This window comes from Cervus elaphus, chromosome 18, assembly GCF_910594005.1.
Source record: "Cervus elaphus chromosome 18, mCerEla1.1, whole genome shotgun sequence".
Taxonomy (NCBI): Eukaryota; Metazoa; Chordata; class Mammalia; order Artiodactyla; family Cervidae; genus Cervus; species Cervus elaphus.
The window spans coordinates 38,224,652-38,245,483 of NC_057832.1; the positions used below are offsets into that span (position 1 = coordinate 38,224,652).

The 20,832-nt window shown below is 38.0% G+C and overlaps 1 pseudogene; it reads right to left on the reverse strand.

Annotated features, from left to right (window-relative positions):
• LOC122674728 overlaps positions 1-20,832 on the reverse strand; it is a 69,581-nt pseudogene that overhangs the window by 14,273 nt on the left and 34,476 nt on the right.

The window sequence follows — 20,832 nt, forward strand, 5'->3', positions numbered from 1 at the left end:
GCCCTTCCTGATACGCATTTACTCAATCTTACTCTTATAAACATATTCCTTTAAAAATAGCCAACAACTTTTTACCAAAAGATGTTTAAACACATGGTGGAGGAATCTTAGGGAAAATCCAGAGGTTGAAACCAATGTATTCCAAGAAAGGGACAGGAAATCAGATCACTAAATAAACTTACTATGTGTGTACTTGAAGTGCTGTTGGCTTTGTGGATGATTTGCTTATTGGTGATGTTATGGATTGAAAATTGAAAGTAGGTGTTGGCAACAAAGTAAGGGCTTCAAGCGGACTACAGCCCATGGGGTCACAAAGAGGTGGACACGACTGGCACACACGCATGGATAGGAAGTCTTTATTTGCAGGGCACCGAGCAAGAAGAATGTTCACGCTCAAAAGACTCAAACTCCCCACTGGCTTTCAGGCTATGGTTTTTAAAGACAGTGTGAGGGTAGAGGGTTGGAGGATATGTAACCAGCTCATGGACTTTCTTCTGGTTGGTGGTGAGGTAATGGGGTGATGTTCTGGGAATCTCAGCCTTCGGGTTCCAAGCACTCAGGAGTCTAAGTGCTTGAGGTCAGCATGTAGTGACCATCTTCCACATGGGTGGAATCTTAGTTTCTACAGAACAACGCAAAGATATACATCAGATTGCCATCTATATCCCTTCAGGAGGAATTAGGAGTTCTGTGACTCTAGTGTTCTAATTATTAAGTGCTTGAGCCTGCTCTTTGGAACTCGAAGAAGGACTAGGAAGACTTTTATTTTTTTTCTCCAAACAAGTAATGTGGGACAGGAGGAGCTTTTATACCTGGGAAGACCTCACAATGTCTTGATTGGTTTTAGTACCCCTCCCTTCTCCTTGTTAATCCTCAATCCAGAGGGGAACAGGCAAGACAGGAAAGTGAACAAAGTTCTGGATAGAGATTAATCATAAACTCAGCTGGGAACTCAGTTTCAGGTGGACTTGGTTTCAATGATATAGGCATGTTTCATCAATAACAGTTGCTAAAATTTTCTACGTGTTCTGAGAGAGGAACATTTTGCTTTTCAACATTCTAGACAATCCTCATTTTATTATGTATGTCTCAGTATGTATAATTTCCTAAGAAATAATTTCAAAGAATATATACTGAAGCATGAATGATTCTAACAGCTCCATAACTTACCCAATTCTTCTTTATGGGTAAAACAGGAAACAATAAAAGAGAAACAAAAAATATGATATCACTTGTGGATTTTTAAATATATAGGCTTGCTTTTATTGCTGGATCCAGTTAAATATTATTTTCTTTAAAAAAAATATTATTTAGTTGGCTCTGTTGGGTCTTAGTTGTGGTTCTCAGTTGCAACACACAGACTCTAGTTGTGGCACTCAAGCTCCAGAGTATGCAGGCTCAGTAGTTGCAGCACTTGGATTAGGGACTCTGTAACAGGTGGAATCTTGGTTTCATAACTAAGGATTAAGCCTGAATCCCCTGCTTTGTAAGGCAAATTCTTAACCACTAGACCACCAAGGAAGTCCCTTATTTATTATTTAATTTTTGAAAGCATCAATTCTTCGGTGCTCAGTCTTCCTTAGGGTCCAACTCTCACATCCTTACATGACTATTGGAAAAACCACAGCATTGACTAGACGGACCTTTGTCAGCAAAGAAATGTCTCTGCTTTTTAATATACTGTCTGCAGCTTTGACTATACAGATCTTTGTTGGCGAAATAATGTCTCTGCTTCTTAATATGCTGTCTAAGTTTGTCATAGCTTTTCTTCCAAGGAGCAAGTGTCTTTTAATCTCATGGTGACAGTCACCATCCACACTGATTTTGGAGACCAAGAAAATAAAATCCATCACTGTTTCCACTTTTTCCCCTTTTATTTGCCATGAAGTGATGGAATGATCATGATCTTAGTTTTTTGAATGTTGACTTTTAAGCCAGCTTTTTCACTCTTCTCGTTCACTCTCAAGAGGCTCTTTAGATCCTCTTCAATTTCTGCCATTAGAATGGTATCATCTCCATATCTGAGATTGCTGATATTTCTCCAAGCAATCTTGATTCCAGCTTGTGATTCACCCAGTCCTACATTTCATAGGATGTACTCTACATAGAAGTTAAACAAGCAGGGTGACAATATATTGCCTTAACATACTTCTTTCTTAATTTTGAACCAGTCTGTTGTTCCATGTCTGGTTCTAACTGTTGCTTCTTCACCCACATGCAGGTTTCTAAGCAGACAGGTAAAGCCATCTGGTATTCCCACTTTTAACAACTTCCCACAGTTCATTGTGATCCACACAGTCAAAGGCTTTATAATAATTAATAAAGCAGAAGTAGACATTTTTCTAGAATTCTCTTGCGTTCTCTATGACACAACAGGAATATTGACAATTTAATCATTGGTTTCTCTGCCTTTTCTAAACCCACCTTATACATCTGGAAGTTCTCAGTTCATGTACTGCTGAAGTCTAGCTTGAACTCTACCTTGCTACCATGTTAAATGAGTGCAATTGTACCGTAGTTTGAACATTCTCTGGCATTGCCTTTCTTTGGGATTGGGACGAAAACTGAATTTTCCAGTCCTGTGGCCACTGCTGAGTTTTCCAAATTTGCTGACATATTGAATGCCGCACTTTATCAGCATCATCTTTTAGGATTTGAAATAGCTCAGCTGGAATTCCATTACCTCCACTAGCTTAGTTTGCAGTAATGCTTCCTAATGCCCCCTTGCCTTCACACTCCAGGATGTCTGACTCTAGGTCAGTGACCACACCATTGTGGTCATCCTGGTCATTATACCTTTTTTGTATAGTTCTTCTGGGTATCCTTGCCACCTCTTCTTAAACTCTTTTGCTTCTGTTTGGTCCTTACAGTTTCTGTCCTTTATCATGCCCATTCTTGCATGAAATATTCCCTTGATACCTCCAATTTTCTTGAAGAGATATCTAGTCTTTCCCATCTAATTTTTCCCTCTGTTTCTTTGCATTGCTCAGTTGAGAAGACCTTCTTATCTCTTCTTGCTATTCTCTGGAACTCTACATTCAGTTGAGTATATCTTTTCCTTTCTCCATTGCTTTTTGCTTCTCTTCTTTCCTCAGCTATTTGTAAAGCCTCCTCAGACTACCACTCTGCCTTCCTGCACTTCTTTTTCTTTGGAATGGTTTTGGTCACTGCTTCCTGTACAATGTTACAAACCTTTATCCATAGTTCTTCAGGCACTCTGTCTGCCAGATTTAATTTCTTGAATCTATTGGTCATCTCATTGCTCCTTTTTAATATGTAATATTGGTTGTCTTCATCACCTTCATCACCAACACTTATCCAGTGATGTTGTTACTAGCATTGGATAATCAGATCATTGCTGCCAACCAGGTTCCTTTATTTGCAAGAAGCAAATCATATTCAAACTAACAAAATTCAAAAATAGGTCAATTAGACAATATGAAATATCTCAGAATACTAAGACAGAAATGAAGTATAGCTGGGCTTACAAGATTAGAAACTAAAATTACTCCCTCTTTCAGAACTGTGTACACTATGTATTTACTTTATTCTATGAATATGTTCAATCTGTAATATTTTTATCATCTTCCTCTGCTTACCCATCTTTACCACAGCCTAACATGGCTAAAAGTCCAGCTCTGTATAATCACCAATAAATTCTTGGCTGAATTCTGACTGACCCAGTTTCCTCAGTACTTTAATTCCAAACTTTTAATTGATTATTCCTCTCTTTTACTCTTCCCAGAGTCTGTCTGTAACTGCAGATTATCATAAACATCTGGTCAGCCAACTGTGACTGTAGTTAAATAGAATCATCAACTGGAGCTGTGAGTAAGTAGAAAATAATTAGAATGTCTGCTATAATTTGTTAAATATATACCTTGGAATACTTTGTAATATAGAATAATTTATTTCCTCATGCGTAAAATCTAATAAAGTTTACTTGCTATTTGCCTAGCCTACCCTTAAGTTCTGTCTATAGTAACAAATGAGTTAATAAAAAAGAAAGCAATGGGCAACCTAAAAACACTTGGATGCAGCCGATAATTAACAAACCATATCTACTACCAATCAAATTATCGAGGAGAGGACAAACTACAGATAAAAAAATCACAGTCTCTCAAGACAACAGAAACTTTGTAGAAAAAACTCATTTTCAATTGTAACTTAAAGAATATCAAGAGTCTAATGTAATTCAACTATTTTCTCTCTTCCTTGGACATTCAAGTTATAGTGCTTATTCTAAAGAAACTGAAGAAATAACTTTTTCACCTTGATATAAATGGTCTGGGGAATATACATTGATTTTATATCTTGTTTAAACATTCTTATTGCAAGTATGTTTATTTGGCTTTGGAATTTGGGTACTTTCTTTGACTTTTTTGGGTTCTTTATTTCTATTTTATTTTTCTTCAGATGCTGATGGTCTCACGGTGGTGAGGACTTGAAGATAACTGGAAGACTAGAAAAGAAGGAAAGTAGTAGAGTCCAAGCTCTGAGAGCAAATGGGGTTCATTCAGCAGTTTGTAAAAGCAAAACGAGCTTTATAGACAGAAGGGAGATGGAATAAAATGGACAGAGAAACCAAAATAGAGCAACCCAGTCTAAAGGAAAAACTACTGAGGTGAGAACTGTCTTTCTAATGGAGACTCAGAAAAACTCCAATCTTGGATTGAATGAGCACAGGAAAGAGGTGTGAACTGAGTAGCTATTATCCAATTAACCAAATTAATTTATAACTAATTATACTCTATATTTATATATGAACTAATTAAGTAAAGATAATTTAATTAAAGGTATCTTTACTAGATAGCTGGAGTAGAAATACCTCCTCCCAGCTCATCACACTGAGCTATCAGTAGTAGTTGTTTGCCTGTAGGGACAGTGTTTGTAATCTGCTCTAAAATTAAAATGCAGAGTCTTTTCTAATAGGACTCATGGGGTGGGGTACCATGCCAGATATGGAAATCCTGAAAAAAAACAAAGTTGGAGGGGGAGGGTAAAGTCCACAATGGGTGAGGAAGAATAACTTTAAAAAGGAAAGAAACTTGCTTACAAGTGATAAATACTGAAGCTCTCTACCTTCAGATTAAACTCCTTTTTTTTTTTTTTACTAATTGTGAGATGCTCAAGACTTCCACTCTACTTTATGTTTACCAGAGAGGAACTCTTCAAGGCTATACTTTGCCCTCATTGACACAGTGCCCATAACAGCCCTCAGGTAAGAGGCCAACTGGGGAAATGTACTTATAGAATTGTAGACAAAATTTGTGTCAGCTGATTACCAATCAACCTAGTAAATCAGTGAAAAGTATGAAGAGGTAATGAAAAATCACAGAATATTTAAGAAAAACCAAGAATATGATCAAGATTAATACATTAGACTCCTGGACTTAATCTCAATGTGTGTGTTTGTTTATCCCCATGTGGTGTGCCTACTAAGTCACTTCAGTAGTGTCCAACTCTGCGACCCTATGGACTGCAGCCCTCCAGGCTCCTCTGTCCAGGGGATTCTCCAGGCAGGAATACCAGAGTGGGTTGCCGTGCCCTCCTCCAGGGGATCTTCCTGACTCAGGGATTGAACCCATGTCTCCTGTGGCTCCTGCATTGCAGGTGGATTCTTTACCATTAAGCCACAACAGGAAGCCCATATATCCCCATATCAACAAGCAATTCTTGGACTGATATCAACCAGGTGTCTGAGAGTTCAACTCAGTTCTGACACTATCCACCTGGAGACTGAATCAAGATTACACAAGTGAAAGGCTCACGCCAAGTCCACCCTCTACTTCAGACCCCAATAGCAAGCCCAGGTTACCTGTACTTCTGACTGAAGTCTGTACTTCAGAGATTCCATGGTCCCTTCCTTGGGTTAGACTAATTTGCTAGAACAGCTGGGACAGCTCAAGAACTCAGGAAAACCCATCTACTCATTAAATAACTGATTTATTACAAAGGATATTAAAGGATAGTAATCAACAGCCAAATGAAACACAGATAAAGTGAAACCTTAGACAAAGGCGCCTCTGTCCTTGTGGAGCTTGGGGCCTGGCACTGAGGCACATATAAGTGTTCTTATATGGAAACTCTCAGAATCCTCTACTTTTTGGGTTTTTATGGAGACTTCATTACATAAGCATGATTGATTAACTCATTGGCCACTGGTGATTGATTCAACCTCTAGCCTGTTTCCCCTCCCCTGAGGTCGGAGGTAGGAGGACCACCCTCTAAACACAAGGCTGGTTTCTTTGGCAACCCATCCTAAGATGCTTATCAAAAGCCACTCTAATCACTCTTAACACTTAGGAAATTCCAAGGGTTTGGGGAGCTATAAGCAAGGAATTATGGATAAAGACCAAAGAAGAAATATATATTTTGGTCATCTGGACCAAATGTATATTTTTTATAAATCATATGATTTATATAAATTATAATATTGCAATAAATAACTAGCAACATCTAACAAATGTTAAAGAAATAGAAAAACATCTCTAACATCTAAATCTGAAGGCAAGGTCCATGGACATTTTTAGTGGGGGCATTAATGTCTATGGACATTTTTATGGGCAGTGGGGGTGGAAGAGCTCCTGGCATCTAGTGAATACAGTCCAAAGAGGATAGCAAACATCCTATAATGCACAAAACAGTCCACCACAACAAAAATACACCCAGTCTAAAATTTCAATAGCAAAGAAGCTGAAAAACTGTGCCTTTTCTACTTTTCTTTTACTTGAGTCTTTAACGGTATTCTGAACATGCTTTTCTTATCTTCCTCCATCCCCGCTTCTATAAGATCCTCCTTTTTTCTTCCCCCTAGAAGATTCTCACTGTTTCTATAATGCTGTTCTCCCAGGATTTTGAGATCCAGAGAGTAAATGCCATCTTGTTCTTGGTAACTACAAGCTTGAAATTTCTCTAGGATGCACTGGGGGAAAAAAACCCACTAACTGTTACTTTTCTTTAGCAGTACTTTCCTGTCTCTACTGGAGAATGTATTTGCTCTGGTTTCTTCTTGTAACTAAATCCAAATCCTTTCTAATCTGCAGAAATTTTTGACTGTTGGCCCTCTACTCCATCCTAGAGTGGTTATAGATTTACTCCCTTGTTTATAGCTTTTCGTTCTGTCATTTCAGTGCCCTGTAGGAAAACTGGAGAAGCACATATTCTTAGATTGCCATTTTTATCTGAAAGTTGCTGATTAATTTTGCAAACTTACATCCATAATATTTAGGCTACAAAAAATTACCAGTAATCGGAATCTGTGAATATGTTCGGTTTTATTGTTACAAAAGTCACTGAAAACTATTTCCTGTGTATTTTTGAAAGTTTAATTTTGACACTGATATTTTTACTAGAGGAAAACTTTTGGGGGGGATCATTTCTTAAAGTGGAGAGCTGTTTTAAAGCTAGATATAAATAGATATTATTACAATAATACTTCATGGTTTATAGCCTTTCAGATATGATACACTTTCATAAACACATTATCCTGCTTGAACTTCACAATCCTAGGAGTAAATATTGTTTTGCTTTTTTGAGCTGTGGGAGAAAGTGACTTTTGAGTGAAACCACACAGTTGAGTCTAAGAAAGTCTTCTAACTCTATATCTAATAAATGTGCTGGTTTTCTACACTGTCTTCTTAATTAGAGGAAGCAGAGTGTTTGACATTTTATCAATTGCTCTATTCCATAATGGGGAAGAAGTTTTACTATGATCCAAGAAGATTAGATCTCTCCAGACATGGGTCAGTAAATGCCAGGGGTAGAATCCTATTAATTTGAATGTACCACTAGCTCATGGTGAAAAGAAAATAAAAGAAAGAAATAAAAGAAAAATAAATAAATAACAATGATAACAATGCTCATTATTTGAACAAAAACTTGTAAGAAACTTTAGGTGTAAGAAGCACAGTCGAGGTTAATTGTAGATAAATGAATTTCCAAGTGTTGCTCAGGTCATGTTATCTTGAATGTACTTCTCACTGTACAAAACTTCACCTCTGTGCCTTCTGGTTCATTATTTGTTTTCTTCTACATTTCATCCAGTACTTGAGAAGTTAAGAAAACTGACTTTTATTCTCGGCTCTCCTACTCTTATAGAAAGCCAAAGCTCTACTCATTGACCTACTGATTTTTCTGCTGTTCAGTGACTCAGTCTGTCCGACTCTTTGCAATCCAAAGGACTGCTGCACACCAGGCTTCCCTGTCCTTCACCATCACCCAGGAGTTGCTCAAACTCATGTCCACTGAGTCAGTGATGCCATCCAACCATCTCGTCCTCTGTTGTCCCGTTATCCTCCTGCCTTTGATCTTTCCCAGCATCACTCATTTCTAGCAAATTAAAATTATGGGTTCACCATGAATCTTTTTTCCCTTTGAAATCCATGCAAGTACTGTGATTTATCTTTAAGGAAGTGGACGAGGAAGTTTTTCCTTCCTTCTTCTTCCTTACTGGCCGCTGCATCTAGCCCAAAGGAAAATATCACTTTCTATTGTCATACTTGGTGTTAGACTTTCCATAATGTAACAAATGTTAGAACATAGCAAGAACAAAGGAAATACTATTTGGATGAACCTCTCAGTAGAGGACAAAGATTTCTGTCCTCATTTTACCTGAGAACTGATATTAGGAAAAAATTTTAAATAGCTAAAATTCATTCAACATTTATTATGTCAACTATTATTTTTTAAAAAAAGCATTTTGCATTATTTCATAGGTCTCAAAAAACCCACTGAAGATGGCATTTTTTTTTTAACTCTTGCAGATACAAGGAGAAGAGCAATGACAAGGTTTGCCTAACAATTACTGAAGCTTCAAATTCAAATTCAGTCTGTCCATCTACAGAGCTTGCTTCTAAATTAATTATTTCAGTTAATTTTATTTTTCAGGAATTAAGAGATCATCAACACATCTACTCTTATATTTTCCATTTCTGCCATTTTTTTTTCATGGTGGGCAAATATGCCACTGACTTTTCATATAATGTGGGTCAGAGTTGTAGATAGAAACATCAATATGACTTAAATAAAGCATATTATATGTTACTAAAAAGAATTTTTCATATTCCAAATCTAGTGATTTTTTTCAGTGTAGCAGAAGTGCTTGCCTTTTCAAATTAGTTTTTGATAGATGATTGTAACTTAGAAACATGATAGCTTTCATCATCAATCCTTTCATTTTCATTTGTCTTATTCCTGGTAAACTCCCTTTCACATTCTCTGAGGGACTGTCCCAAATCTCTAGCACTGTTTGAGGATCATGACTCTCACTCTCATCTTCAGCACAAACTTCTGTTTCCCATTTCACAGACATCTATAGGCCATCACATATGAGGATCTTCAAGCTTCCCCCTCTACACATCTAACTTTCCAGTAATGACACCCATTTTCATAATCTTGCAACCTACCTTGTACGAAAGAGTACTCTATCTGTGGTGGGCTAATCTGTGTTCTAAATCTAAATATTCTTATCTCCTCTGAGATGTTAGTCTAGCCATTTATCTTATCACCTCTATTTTAAATATGGCTTTTTCCAGTGTCAGCTTCCCTCATCCCACAAATGTTAAATTTTTGTACTCAGATAAAGAAAATCCTTCCTCCCACACACTATAAAAACTATTGTTGATTTCCTTCCTTGTCTTTACCATTGACCTTCTTGAAAGTGTTACATGGTTTATCTTCATTACTTCTCAGGTTCCTTCATTCCTCAATCCATTGAGTTTGACTTCTGTCACCACTCCTCTAAAAGTCATCTTCTATAGCTCACCAATTATCTTGTGACAATCTTATATACAACCAGTTTTCCATTTCCAACTTATTTAATTTGTAGAACGTCGATAATATTTACAACAGCTCTTTCTTGAAGGTATTATTCTTTGGTTTATTATACTTTGGTTTATAAGGGTCATCCTTCCTTTTGATAAAACATGTTGCTACCCCCAAAAAACAAAAAAACAAAAATATATTTCCCAGAATTTTTTAGAGATTGGTATATATAAATATACAATATATTTTAAAATATAGACATAAATATAAGTGCTGATATTAACATAGCTATAGATATACCCAAGGCTGCAGAGATATACCCAAGGCTGCAGAGATATATGTATAACTTGTATAAATACTGTAATATGAATTTTACTGAAAGTTAGTTTTCAGGAATAAACTAAGCACATATGTAAAAAGAGAATATGTAGCCGTATTAGGCTACATATATTTCCTATGTATGATTATTTCATATATATGATTTTACTGAGCTTACTAAAGCCATCTCTTTTTCTCCAGGCTTGCCTGCCACTACCTATTGCCCAGTAGTTTTCTTCCTTTTACTCTGGTAATTATTTTTCAGATATTTTCATAAGCTTCTCTTTCTCAATTGGACTGTGAAAACTTTGGTTCATGCTCTGCTTTCTCACTGTACCTCCTCTCTCCAAGTGACCTAATTCAATAAGTGGCTTCCACAGTTCATCTACTCAATGACTCTAAAACATTATGTCTAACTCAGAACTAATCCTTTTTTTAGTAAAAAAAACATTCAATATTATTAAGCACATTCATGTTGGTGTGCAATGATCACCACCATCCATCTCCAGACGATTTTCTTCTTGCAAAACAGAAACTTTATACCCATTAAACAACATCTTGCCATCACAGTTCCCTATACTTTAGTCCCTGGTTACCATCTTTCTATTTTCTTTCACTATGATTTTTGATTACTCTAAGTAACTCACATAAGTGGAATCATACACTATTTCTCTTTTTGTGATTGGTTTATTTCACTAAGCGTAGTGTCGTCAGGATTGATTGCATGCTGGAACTGTGCAGGAACATGCTGGAATGTGTTGGAATGTGTGCCAGAACAGCCTTTCTTTTTGAGGTTGAACTGAATACCCCATTGTATGGATATAACACATTGTACACATCCATTCATACGTTGATGGACTCTGTTTCTTTCCTGTTTTAGCTGGTATGAATACTGTTGCTATGAATATGAGGGTACAAATAACTCCTCAAGACTTTTCTTTCATTTACTTTGTATGTATACCCAGAAGTAGGATTACTGAATCATTGTTGTTCTTGTTCAGTCGCAAAGTTATGTCCAACTCTTTGCAGCCCCATGGAATGCAGCATGCCAGGTTCCCCTGTCCTTCAGTATCTCCCAGAGTTTGCTCAAATTCATGTCCACTATGTCAGTGATGCTATCTAACCATCTCATCCTCTGTCACTCCCTTCTTCTTTTGCCTTCAATCTTTCCCAGCATCAGGGTCTTTTCCAATGAGTTGGCTCTTCACATCAGATAGCCAAAGTATTGGAACTTCAGCTTCAGCATCAGTTCTTCCAATGAATATTCAGGATTAATTTCCTTTAGGACTGACTGGTTTGATCTCCTTGCAGTCCAAAGGACTCTCAAGAGTATTCTCCAGTTCGAAAACATCATTTACTCGGCACTCAGCCTTCTTTACTGTCCAACTCTCACATCTGTATATGACCACTGGAAAAAACTATGGCTTTGACTATATGGACCTGTGTCGGCAAAGTGATGTCTCTGCTTTTTAATACACTGTCTAGGTCTGGCATAGCTTTTCTTCCAAGGAGCGAGCATCTTGTAATTTCATGGTTGCAGTCACCATCTGCACTAATTTTGGAGACCAAGAAAATAAAATTTGTCACTGTTTCCACTTTTTTCCCTTCTCTTTGCCATGAAGTGATGACCAGATGCCATGATCTTAGTTTTTTGAATGTTGAATTTTAAGCCAGCTTTTATACTTTCCTCTTTCACCCTCATCAAGTGGTTCTTTAGTTCCTCTTCACTTTCTGCCATAAGAGTGGTATCATCTGCATATCTGAGGTTCTTGATATTTCTCCAGGCAATCTTGATTCCAGCTTGTGAGTCATCCAGCCCAGTATTTCACGTGATGTACTCTGCATGTAAGTTAAATAAGCAGGGTGACAATATACGGCCTTGACATACTCCTTTCCCAATTTTGAACCAGTCCAGTGTTTCATGTCTAGTTCTAACTGTTGCTTCTTGTCCTGCATACAGGTTTCTCAGGAGATAAGTAAGGTGGTTTTGTATTCCATCTTTTTAAGAATCTTCCACAGTTTGTTGTAATCCATACAGTCAAAGGCTTTAATATAGTCAATGAAGCAGAAGTAGATTTTTTAAAATTCCTTTTCTTTTTCTATGATCCAACGAATTTTGGCAATTTTATCTTTTGTTCCTCTGGCATTTTTTAAACCCAGCTTGTACAGCTGGGAATTTTCAGCTCATGCACTGTTGAAGACTAGCTTGAAGGATTTTGAGCATTAACTTGCTACCATGGGAAATGAGTGCAATCATACAGTAGTCTGAACATTCTTTGGCATTGCCTTTCTTTGGGATTGGAGTGAAAACTGACCTTTTCCATTCCTGTGGCCACTGCTTAGTTTTCCAAATTTGCTGGCATATGGAGCTCAGCACTTTAACACCATCATCTTTCAGGAATTGAAGTAGTTCAGCTGAAATTTTATCCCTCCAGAAGCTTTGCTCGTAGTAATGCTTCCTGACACCTACTTGTCTTCACACTCTGGGGTGTCTGGCTCTAGATGAGTCACCACACTATTGTGGTTACCCCAGTCATTAAGACCTTTTTTATATAGTTCGTCTCTGTATTCTTGTCACTTCTTCTTAATCTCTTCTGCTTCTGTTAGGTCCTTGCCATTTCTGTCCTTTATTGTGCCCATGTTTGCATGAAACTTTCCCTTGCTATCTTCAACTTTCTTGAAGAGATCTCTAGTCTTTCCCATTCTACTGTTTTCCTCTATTTCTTTGCATTGTTCACTTAAGAAGACTTTCTTATCTCTCCTTGCTATTCTCTGGAACTCTGGGAGTGCATGGCGGCTTTCTAATTTTCCCTATATACACGGTTGCTTTTGAATAGTCTTATCTTTAATCTTTGGCTCCTAAAATGTGAAGAAAAGAAAAATAAAGTGTAGAGCAGGGGGATGCTGGCCCTTTAATTCTCCTGGAATTCACTTCATCTGGAAGCAGGAGGGGCTTCCAACAATAAGATGTGGTGCAACAAATACAGCTGCCCACCTCTGTGTCTGCACATTCATGATCAGAAATAGCAATCAGCAACCAGAATATAAATCCCTGATATTTGAGGGACAGAGTTCTTATCGCCACTCTGGCTCCTGCAAGCTATGCGTAAGCTGCTTCAAAAACACGTGCACAGTTATCTGCCATTGGGCTGAGGAGTGTGGGATGGGTAGTTCTTAAATGCTGAAATTGCAACAAAGCATGATTTAATGTCCAAGCCTTCCCCTAAAAGCAGCAAGCCTTCATTAGACTCCAGGGTTTCAAAACAGTTACATCAGCCAAATTCTGTCTGTGTAACTACTGCCTGGGTGGGATGATCCCTTGGTGCCTCCTACTTCACCATTTCCCCAGAATCATATTATGCCCAGGTAAACCTTCTTAGTGGTCATCAATAGCACTGAACTTGCTGTCAATACAATGCCTCATTAAAATGCAAATATAATTTTCCTAAAAGAATTTCTAAATTGAAGATGAAATATGATGCTGGAACATATTGTTCTACTCTTTTCGCAATACATTTGTACGATTTTGATTCTTTTTTCAGTGGTTTCAAAATATGTTCTAATAGATATGTTGAATAATTGATATTGAAGAATTTTCAATAATTTTCATTTCCAGTATTCTTTCTTATGGATTATTCTTTACTTAGTCATTCTTCATCTCAAATACAATAGGAGTATACATCCCCTGTGTGTTCCATAAATGCCTATTGACAAGAATAATTATCCTAACTTGGCAATATGCCTTCAGAATCCAAAATATTTACTCTCATAGTCACAACTTAGATATTGGGGGAAAACAAGAAGTAAAAATCAAGAATTAAATATACTTTGAATCATATTCTAAAAAAAAATGTCCAAAAAACTGTTTTTAAGAGAGTTATAATCTGTTAGGTAAGAATGAAATGAATGCACAAAACTGCAATAAGATACAAACACCCAGATGTAGTTGCTGAGATGATAGGACGTGGATTATAAAAATACATGCCCTGTGAAGTTCTAGTACTGCTGCTGCTACTGCTAAGTCACTTCAGTCGTGTCCGACTCTGTGCGACCCCATAGATGGCAGCCCACCAGGCTCCCCCGTCCCTGGGATTTTCCAGGCAAGAACACTGGAGTGGGTTGCCATTGCCTTCTCTGGAAGTTCTAGTGAGAGGCATGAAAATACATACAGTGACCTCAGGAATTTTGTCCCTTTGTTCATGATAATAAAGAATAGTGGGACTGAGTCTGGGGATTCTCCTTTCTCCTGGAAAATCCCTACTTCTTCCCTCTTAGAACTGAAAGGGACTAACTCTGTGCTATGAGGCCACTGGGGAATTTCAGCTAACTCCTATGAGGAAAGAGATGGAAACAAGCATTCCTCAACAATCCCACTGATGAACCACAGGTTTCCCATAAGCATCTCTCAGATTCCAAAATATCCTGCTGAGGGCTAAGTGAGAATAATGGAATCACTACATTTAGTCATGCTTCCTATAATGACTGCCACTGACTATAACAACTATTCATTCCTCCTAAAGTTTAGACCCATCTGACACATGCTAGAGGCTAAGAAGCAACAACAGGCCTTAATTGATCACCATGGCTTCCTGGCAGGCTAGATCATCTTAGGATCTATACGAAGCAAGCTGTCTATGAAATCAGATAACTGGAAACTTGGGTTCAAGCCACTACCAAAATTACTAGAAATCAAATTTTTTTCCATTAATAAATGGAATCCCACCTATGTCACTTTTGGCAAACCTACAAATTTTTACCCCCCTCTCCATCTTAGATATCACAGGTAAGACCATTAGCCCTAGTGGGCCATCTTCCTTCTGCTCCTTTCCCTCCAGTTCTGCCCTCATTCCACATCCTTCCATAGGTCTTTGGAACTCTTCACTCTGAAAAAGAAGCAAGCAAATCCAAATCCTCTATATCTTTACATCTTTAACCTCTCCCAGGACATGTCCTGAATGGCGGTTTTTTTGTTTTTGTTTTTTTTTAAATAGCAACCTAACCTCAAAGGGAGGTCAATTCTTCTCGTGCTGACTTCTGTAGCAGCAACTCTGCATTCTCCCATATGTCAACATAAACATCTCAGCCCTTATGGCAGCGCTGGCATCCTCCTGGCTACCTACTGCCACTTACTATTTGTCACACATTTATTTTCATTCAAGAAGCCCCTCTTGTTTTAAGCTCATGCTGTGTGGTTTTACATCCATTTACCTGAACCTGCAGCTCTCATCTTCTAACCCTTGGGTAATTCCCTGCCATGTAATGATAATATTGTTATGTGACCTACATTCTTCATCCCTTCCTATACAACATCCTATTCCACATCTGAGCTATACAACTGACCTCCTCTATCCCAAAGATCTTTACCATCATTTAACTTCCACAAGTCATAGCCTGGGTCTAGTCAAACTCTAAAATTAACTCACCTCAAGGGTTTCCCAGGCGGCGCTAGTGGTAAAGAGCTTGCCTGCCAATGCAGGAGATCTAAGAGATGGGGGTTAGATCTCTGGTTTGGGAAGATGTCCTGGAGGAGGGGATGGCAACCCACTCCAGTATTCTTGCCTAGAGAACTCATAGACAGAGGAGCCTGACAGACTACAATCCATAGGGTTGCAGAGCCAGACACGGCTGAAGCGACTTAGCACACAAGAATATTAAACTCTGAGTACAAAGCACTATTTTAACTCTTTTGTTCCATTAAACACACACACACACACACAAGAGAAGAAAAAGAAAGAAGGGAGGGAGGGAGGGGGAGAGGGAGGGAGGGAGAAAGTTCCATTCATCCTCTCCAGCTGCTGCTCCATTTCCTTTTTTTCACAGCCACACTTCTTAACAGAATTATCTGCCCACAGTCTCCATTTCCTCACTTCACACTCTTTCTTCAGCCTGTTATAGTTCAGTTTCCACCTCAACACTGGAAACTGTTCTCACTAAGGTTAACTTCTTATCACTTGATAATACTTCATATTTGAAATCCTTTCTTAGTTTCGTTTTCTTGAGTCCTCTTATTTTTTAGTTTATCTCTCACTTCTCTGAGCATTCCTCATTTAGTTCTCTGTACACTCTTTAAATATTAGTGGCTCCCAAAGTTTAATGTGTGTTTGCTTTCTTTCAGCACACTCTTTGAAAACAGCCCTTACATGGCCATTATTACATCCATCATTGGCGTACAATGACTGTCCAATCTATAAACAACAATCCCACAATGCTCTTCCAAGATTCAAGAAGATTTTCCTTTGCTCCTCAACTATCTCCTATTCAATGTATTATAGATACATCATTATCAACATGTTCTTCCTCCATTTATTGAGTCCATTGTAACACACAAGCAAGAAATAGGTGAGACTGCTAGACTAAATCAAAGCTCTGTTTTTCACTTCTATAGCTGCATAGTTGGACACCAATTATTTCTCACCTGAATTATTGCAACCACCATCTAGGTAGTATAGCAAATACTATTTCTTTACAACTTTATACACAGACATATTTTTTACTCTGAACATAATCAAGTATATAATACACAATAATTTTTTCCTAAAAACCTGAAAATAGTCACACCATGTAACATAAAATTTAATAGGATAGTACATTCATTTAAACTGACAATAAATTTCAATACTACTCTTACTGGTTAATAAAAACCACACTAGTGCTTATGACACAAGCCTCCTTATGTTACCCTAGTCTAAAGAGAAACTATTCTAGCAAAGATCATTAGAAAATCATTTTAGAAACCACTAGATCATTACTATGCTTTTTTAAAAATAAAATGTTTTAATAAATTTTATAAATACAAATAAAAGCATTTTATAAATAAGATGTTTTTTAAACATAAAGCTTGTTTTTATTTTTTTTTATGTTTTCATTTTAAACATAAAAACATTTTATAAATAAAATGTTACAATATTGCTCAAGCTAAACTGGAATAATAACAATAGAAAAGACATTGCCAAAATAATGGTAAAATCATGATAAATGAGTTAGTGGTATGTGCAGAACATCTTCCATTTGCCTCTTCAGATCCATTTTTCATTCTTTTCCATATTGTTTTGGAGGCTGTTTCACCAAAGGAAGAGAAGAGGGAGAGAAAGAAGTTGGGCTACTTTTCTAATCCCTCTCTTTGTGACCATTAACTTCATGTATCAATTTGGCAACAGTGCCCAGATATGTTGACAAACATTTTCTGGATGTTTCTGTGAGATGGTTTTTAGATGAGGTCAACATTTAAATTAGGCTTCCCTGATAGCTCAGTTGGTAAAGAATCCGCCTGCAGCGCAGAAGACCCTGGTTTGATTCCTGGGTCAGGAAGATCCCCTGGAGAAGGGATAGGCTACCCACTCCAGTATTCTTGGGCTTCCCTGGTGGCTAAGCTGGTAAAGAATTCACCTGCAACGTGGGACACCTGGGTTCGATCCCTGGGTTGGGAAGATCCCCTGGAGAAGGGAAAGGCTACCCACTCCAGTATTCTGGCCCAGAGAGTTCCATGGACTCTATAGTCCATGGGGTCACAAAGAGTAGGACACGACTGAGCAACTTTCACTTTCACTTAACATTTAAATTGGTGGGCTTTGATTAAAGCATACCACCCTCCACAATGTGGGTGGACTTCATCCAATCAACTGAAAGCCTAAATAGAATAAGAGACTGATTTCTCCCTAATAAAAGGGGATTCAGCCAGCTGACAGACTTCAGATTTGAACAGCAACACAGGCTCTTCCAGGTCTACAGGCTGGAGACCCACTTTTTGTTATTCAGTAACCACGTCATGCCTGACTCTTCATGACCCCACGGACTGCAGCATGCCAGGCTTCCCTGTCCCTCACCATCTCCCAGAGTGTGCTCAAATTCATAGCCATTAAATTTGTGATGCCGTCCAACCATCTCATTCTCTGTCACCCTCTTCTCCTTCTGCCCTTAATCTGTCCCATCATCAGGGTCTTCTTTTCCAATGAGTCATTTGTTCACATCATGTGGCCAAAGTATTAGAGTATTGGAGACCCACTTATTGGCCTCCATAATCACAAATCAATTTCTTAAAATAAATCTGTATGTGTGTATATACTGGGGTAGAGACAGAGACATAGAGATCCTATTAGTATTGTTTCTCTGGAAAACCTTGACAAATACACCCTGCTTCAGCAATGTGTCTAGAAGTAGCTGTGTCTTCCTCAAACTACACTCTGGAAAAACGGCCCCTTTTCCACAAGTCCAACTCTCACTGGGTCATCATGTTTCTATTATGTTCTTTGTCCCTTGGCTATAAGGGTAGTAATGATTCTTCCTCCTCCTCACTACTAGTCTCTGGTGTGTTACCATCCTTTCTTGATACAACTCACACCTCTGAAATCAGTCCTTTCATTAAAGCGGAGATTCTCAATTTGAAGTGCATATTAGAATCAGCTGGAAAGATTTTAAAATTACCAATGGCCAGTCCATAAACCAGACGAACTAAACCAGAACCTTTGGGGTCAGCATACAGGCATCAGTTTTCTTAAAGCTCCCTAAGTGTTTTAAACACAGCCAAGGTTAAGAACCACTGCATCAACGTCTCTTCATTTGAATCATTTGAGAGGAATTTTGTTTCCAGCCATGACCCAACTAACACACAGTCATCATCCAATATTCCCTTCAATACATTCCACCCAAAGTTTAAAGAAAAAAAAATTTCTTGAAATCTTACAAGCATTAATTACCTGTATTTTTCTTATAGCTATCTTCTATACTGTCAAGGATTATTTTACCTTTAAGACTATTTTGTTGCTCTGATTGTCTCCAATTCATTAATTTCCACCTAGCCAAAAACTTGTCTCCCAACTACCACTCAGACTATTTTTTAATCCCTTACCCCCACTTCTGGCACTGCGGAGATGGGAAAGAAAGTTCTGAATGCTTACATAAAAGCCCAAAGATGAGACAGCATCCATAGCACATGCATTGTGAATTGCAATTATATCTGTATGGATAAACAAAGTTTCCCTGGTAGTTCAGATGGAAAAGAATCTGCCTGCAATGTGGAAGACCTGGATTTGATCCCTGGCTTGGGAATATCCCCTGGAGAAGGAAATGGCTAATGAAGACACAGGAGCACTGCATTTAAACAGACCTATGTTGGGCTTTCCTGGTGGCTCAGATGGTAAAGGATCTGCCCACAAGCAAAGGAGACTGATGAACAATGAGCCTTGTAAAGATTTTTGTTTTAATCCTAATAGCAATGTATTATGACCTTTTCTGGCTCAGACGGTAAAGCGTCTGCCTACGATGCGGGAGACCCGAGTTCGATCCCTGGGTCGGGAGGATTCCCTGGAGAAGGAAAGGCAACCCACTCCAGTACTCTTGCCTGGAAAATCCCATGGATGGAGGAGCCTGGTAGGCTACAGTCCATAGGGTCGCAAAGAGTCACACACAACTGAGTTACTTCACCTAATAGCAATGTATTGCAAAACATCACTCACAGAGTCATGGAGAATAAATCATAGGAGAGAAATATTAGAGACAGAAAGATGACTATGAGACTGTCACAGAAACCCAGAAGTTTGTCATCTGAGCCAGGTCAGTGAGAGAGAAAAAGAAGGCATGTGCCATTTTCTAGAGTGTCCTTAAGCACAAAAATTATGTCTTTTCCATGCAGATCTGTTAAGATTCAGAGTAAGAATCCAACACTTCTCAGATTCTTTTGATTTAAACATCATATGAAAATGCACATTATTTTAAAAGTCAGTCAAGTATGCTTAATAGAATACATGTAAACAAATTTTTTCCCATCAGCCATGGCACTGAAATCAACCAATTCTATGTTTTCTTCCAAAAGTCACTCTCTGCAACAGCTTTTTCTCATTCCACTATGATAGGTTTCATTTGATAGCCTTGCTGTTCATTTGGTTATCTTTGCCTTTATAGGTATATATGTAAGTCTTGAACAATCTTTTGTCAGTGTACATAACAGAGCTTTCATGAATACAGCAAAGATTAAATATTAAATATCGTTAAAATGATGGTAAATGGGAACAAGGGTGGGATCTCCATTACTAGATCTGTTGTCATGAAAGAAAAATATAATGTGACCTCTAGAATAAATCAGAATTAGGATTCCATTAAAGGATTTTGCTTCATATTAATATATGAAGAAGATATTTACTACAAAAAATTAAGAACTTGAAAATTCTATTTCATAATAATTCTAATTCATAATAATGTCTAATGATGGCATGTACATCACAGATTATCAAATATGCACTAATATAAATCATAACTCTACATATTAACATCTGAAATATTACATGGCCATGTATAAAGCCAGTGTTACCTGAGACTCTCACACACAGAGACCCAAATGAGTCTCAGTCAAACCATTGGTTTCAGTTTGATGCTCCAAATCCTCCTTGTGAAGATTATTACTATACCTATAAATCTCTTGTGAATGCTAAATCGCTTCAGTCATGTCCGACTCTTTGCGATTCTATGGACTGTAGCCCACCAGACTCTCTTGACTGTGGGATCTCCCAGCAAGAATACTGGAGTGGGCTGCCATTGCCCTCCTCCAGGGGGTTGTCCTGATCCAGAGATCAAACCCGTGTCTCACGTCTCTTGCACTGGCAGGCAGATTCCTCACCACTAGCATCTACTTTGGAAGCCCATAAATCTCTTAGGGTTTACTTTTTTAAGTCCCTGTTGCTTCCATTCTTAAATCCATACAGCCTGTCGGCCTACCATAGATTTAGGCATGTCACTTTTCTGATATCCACAAAAAAA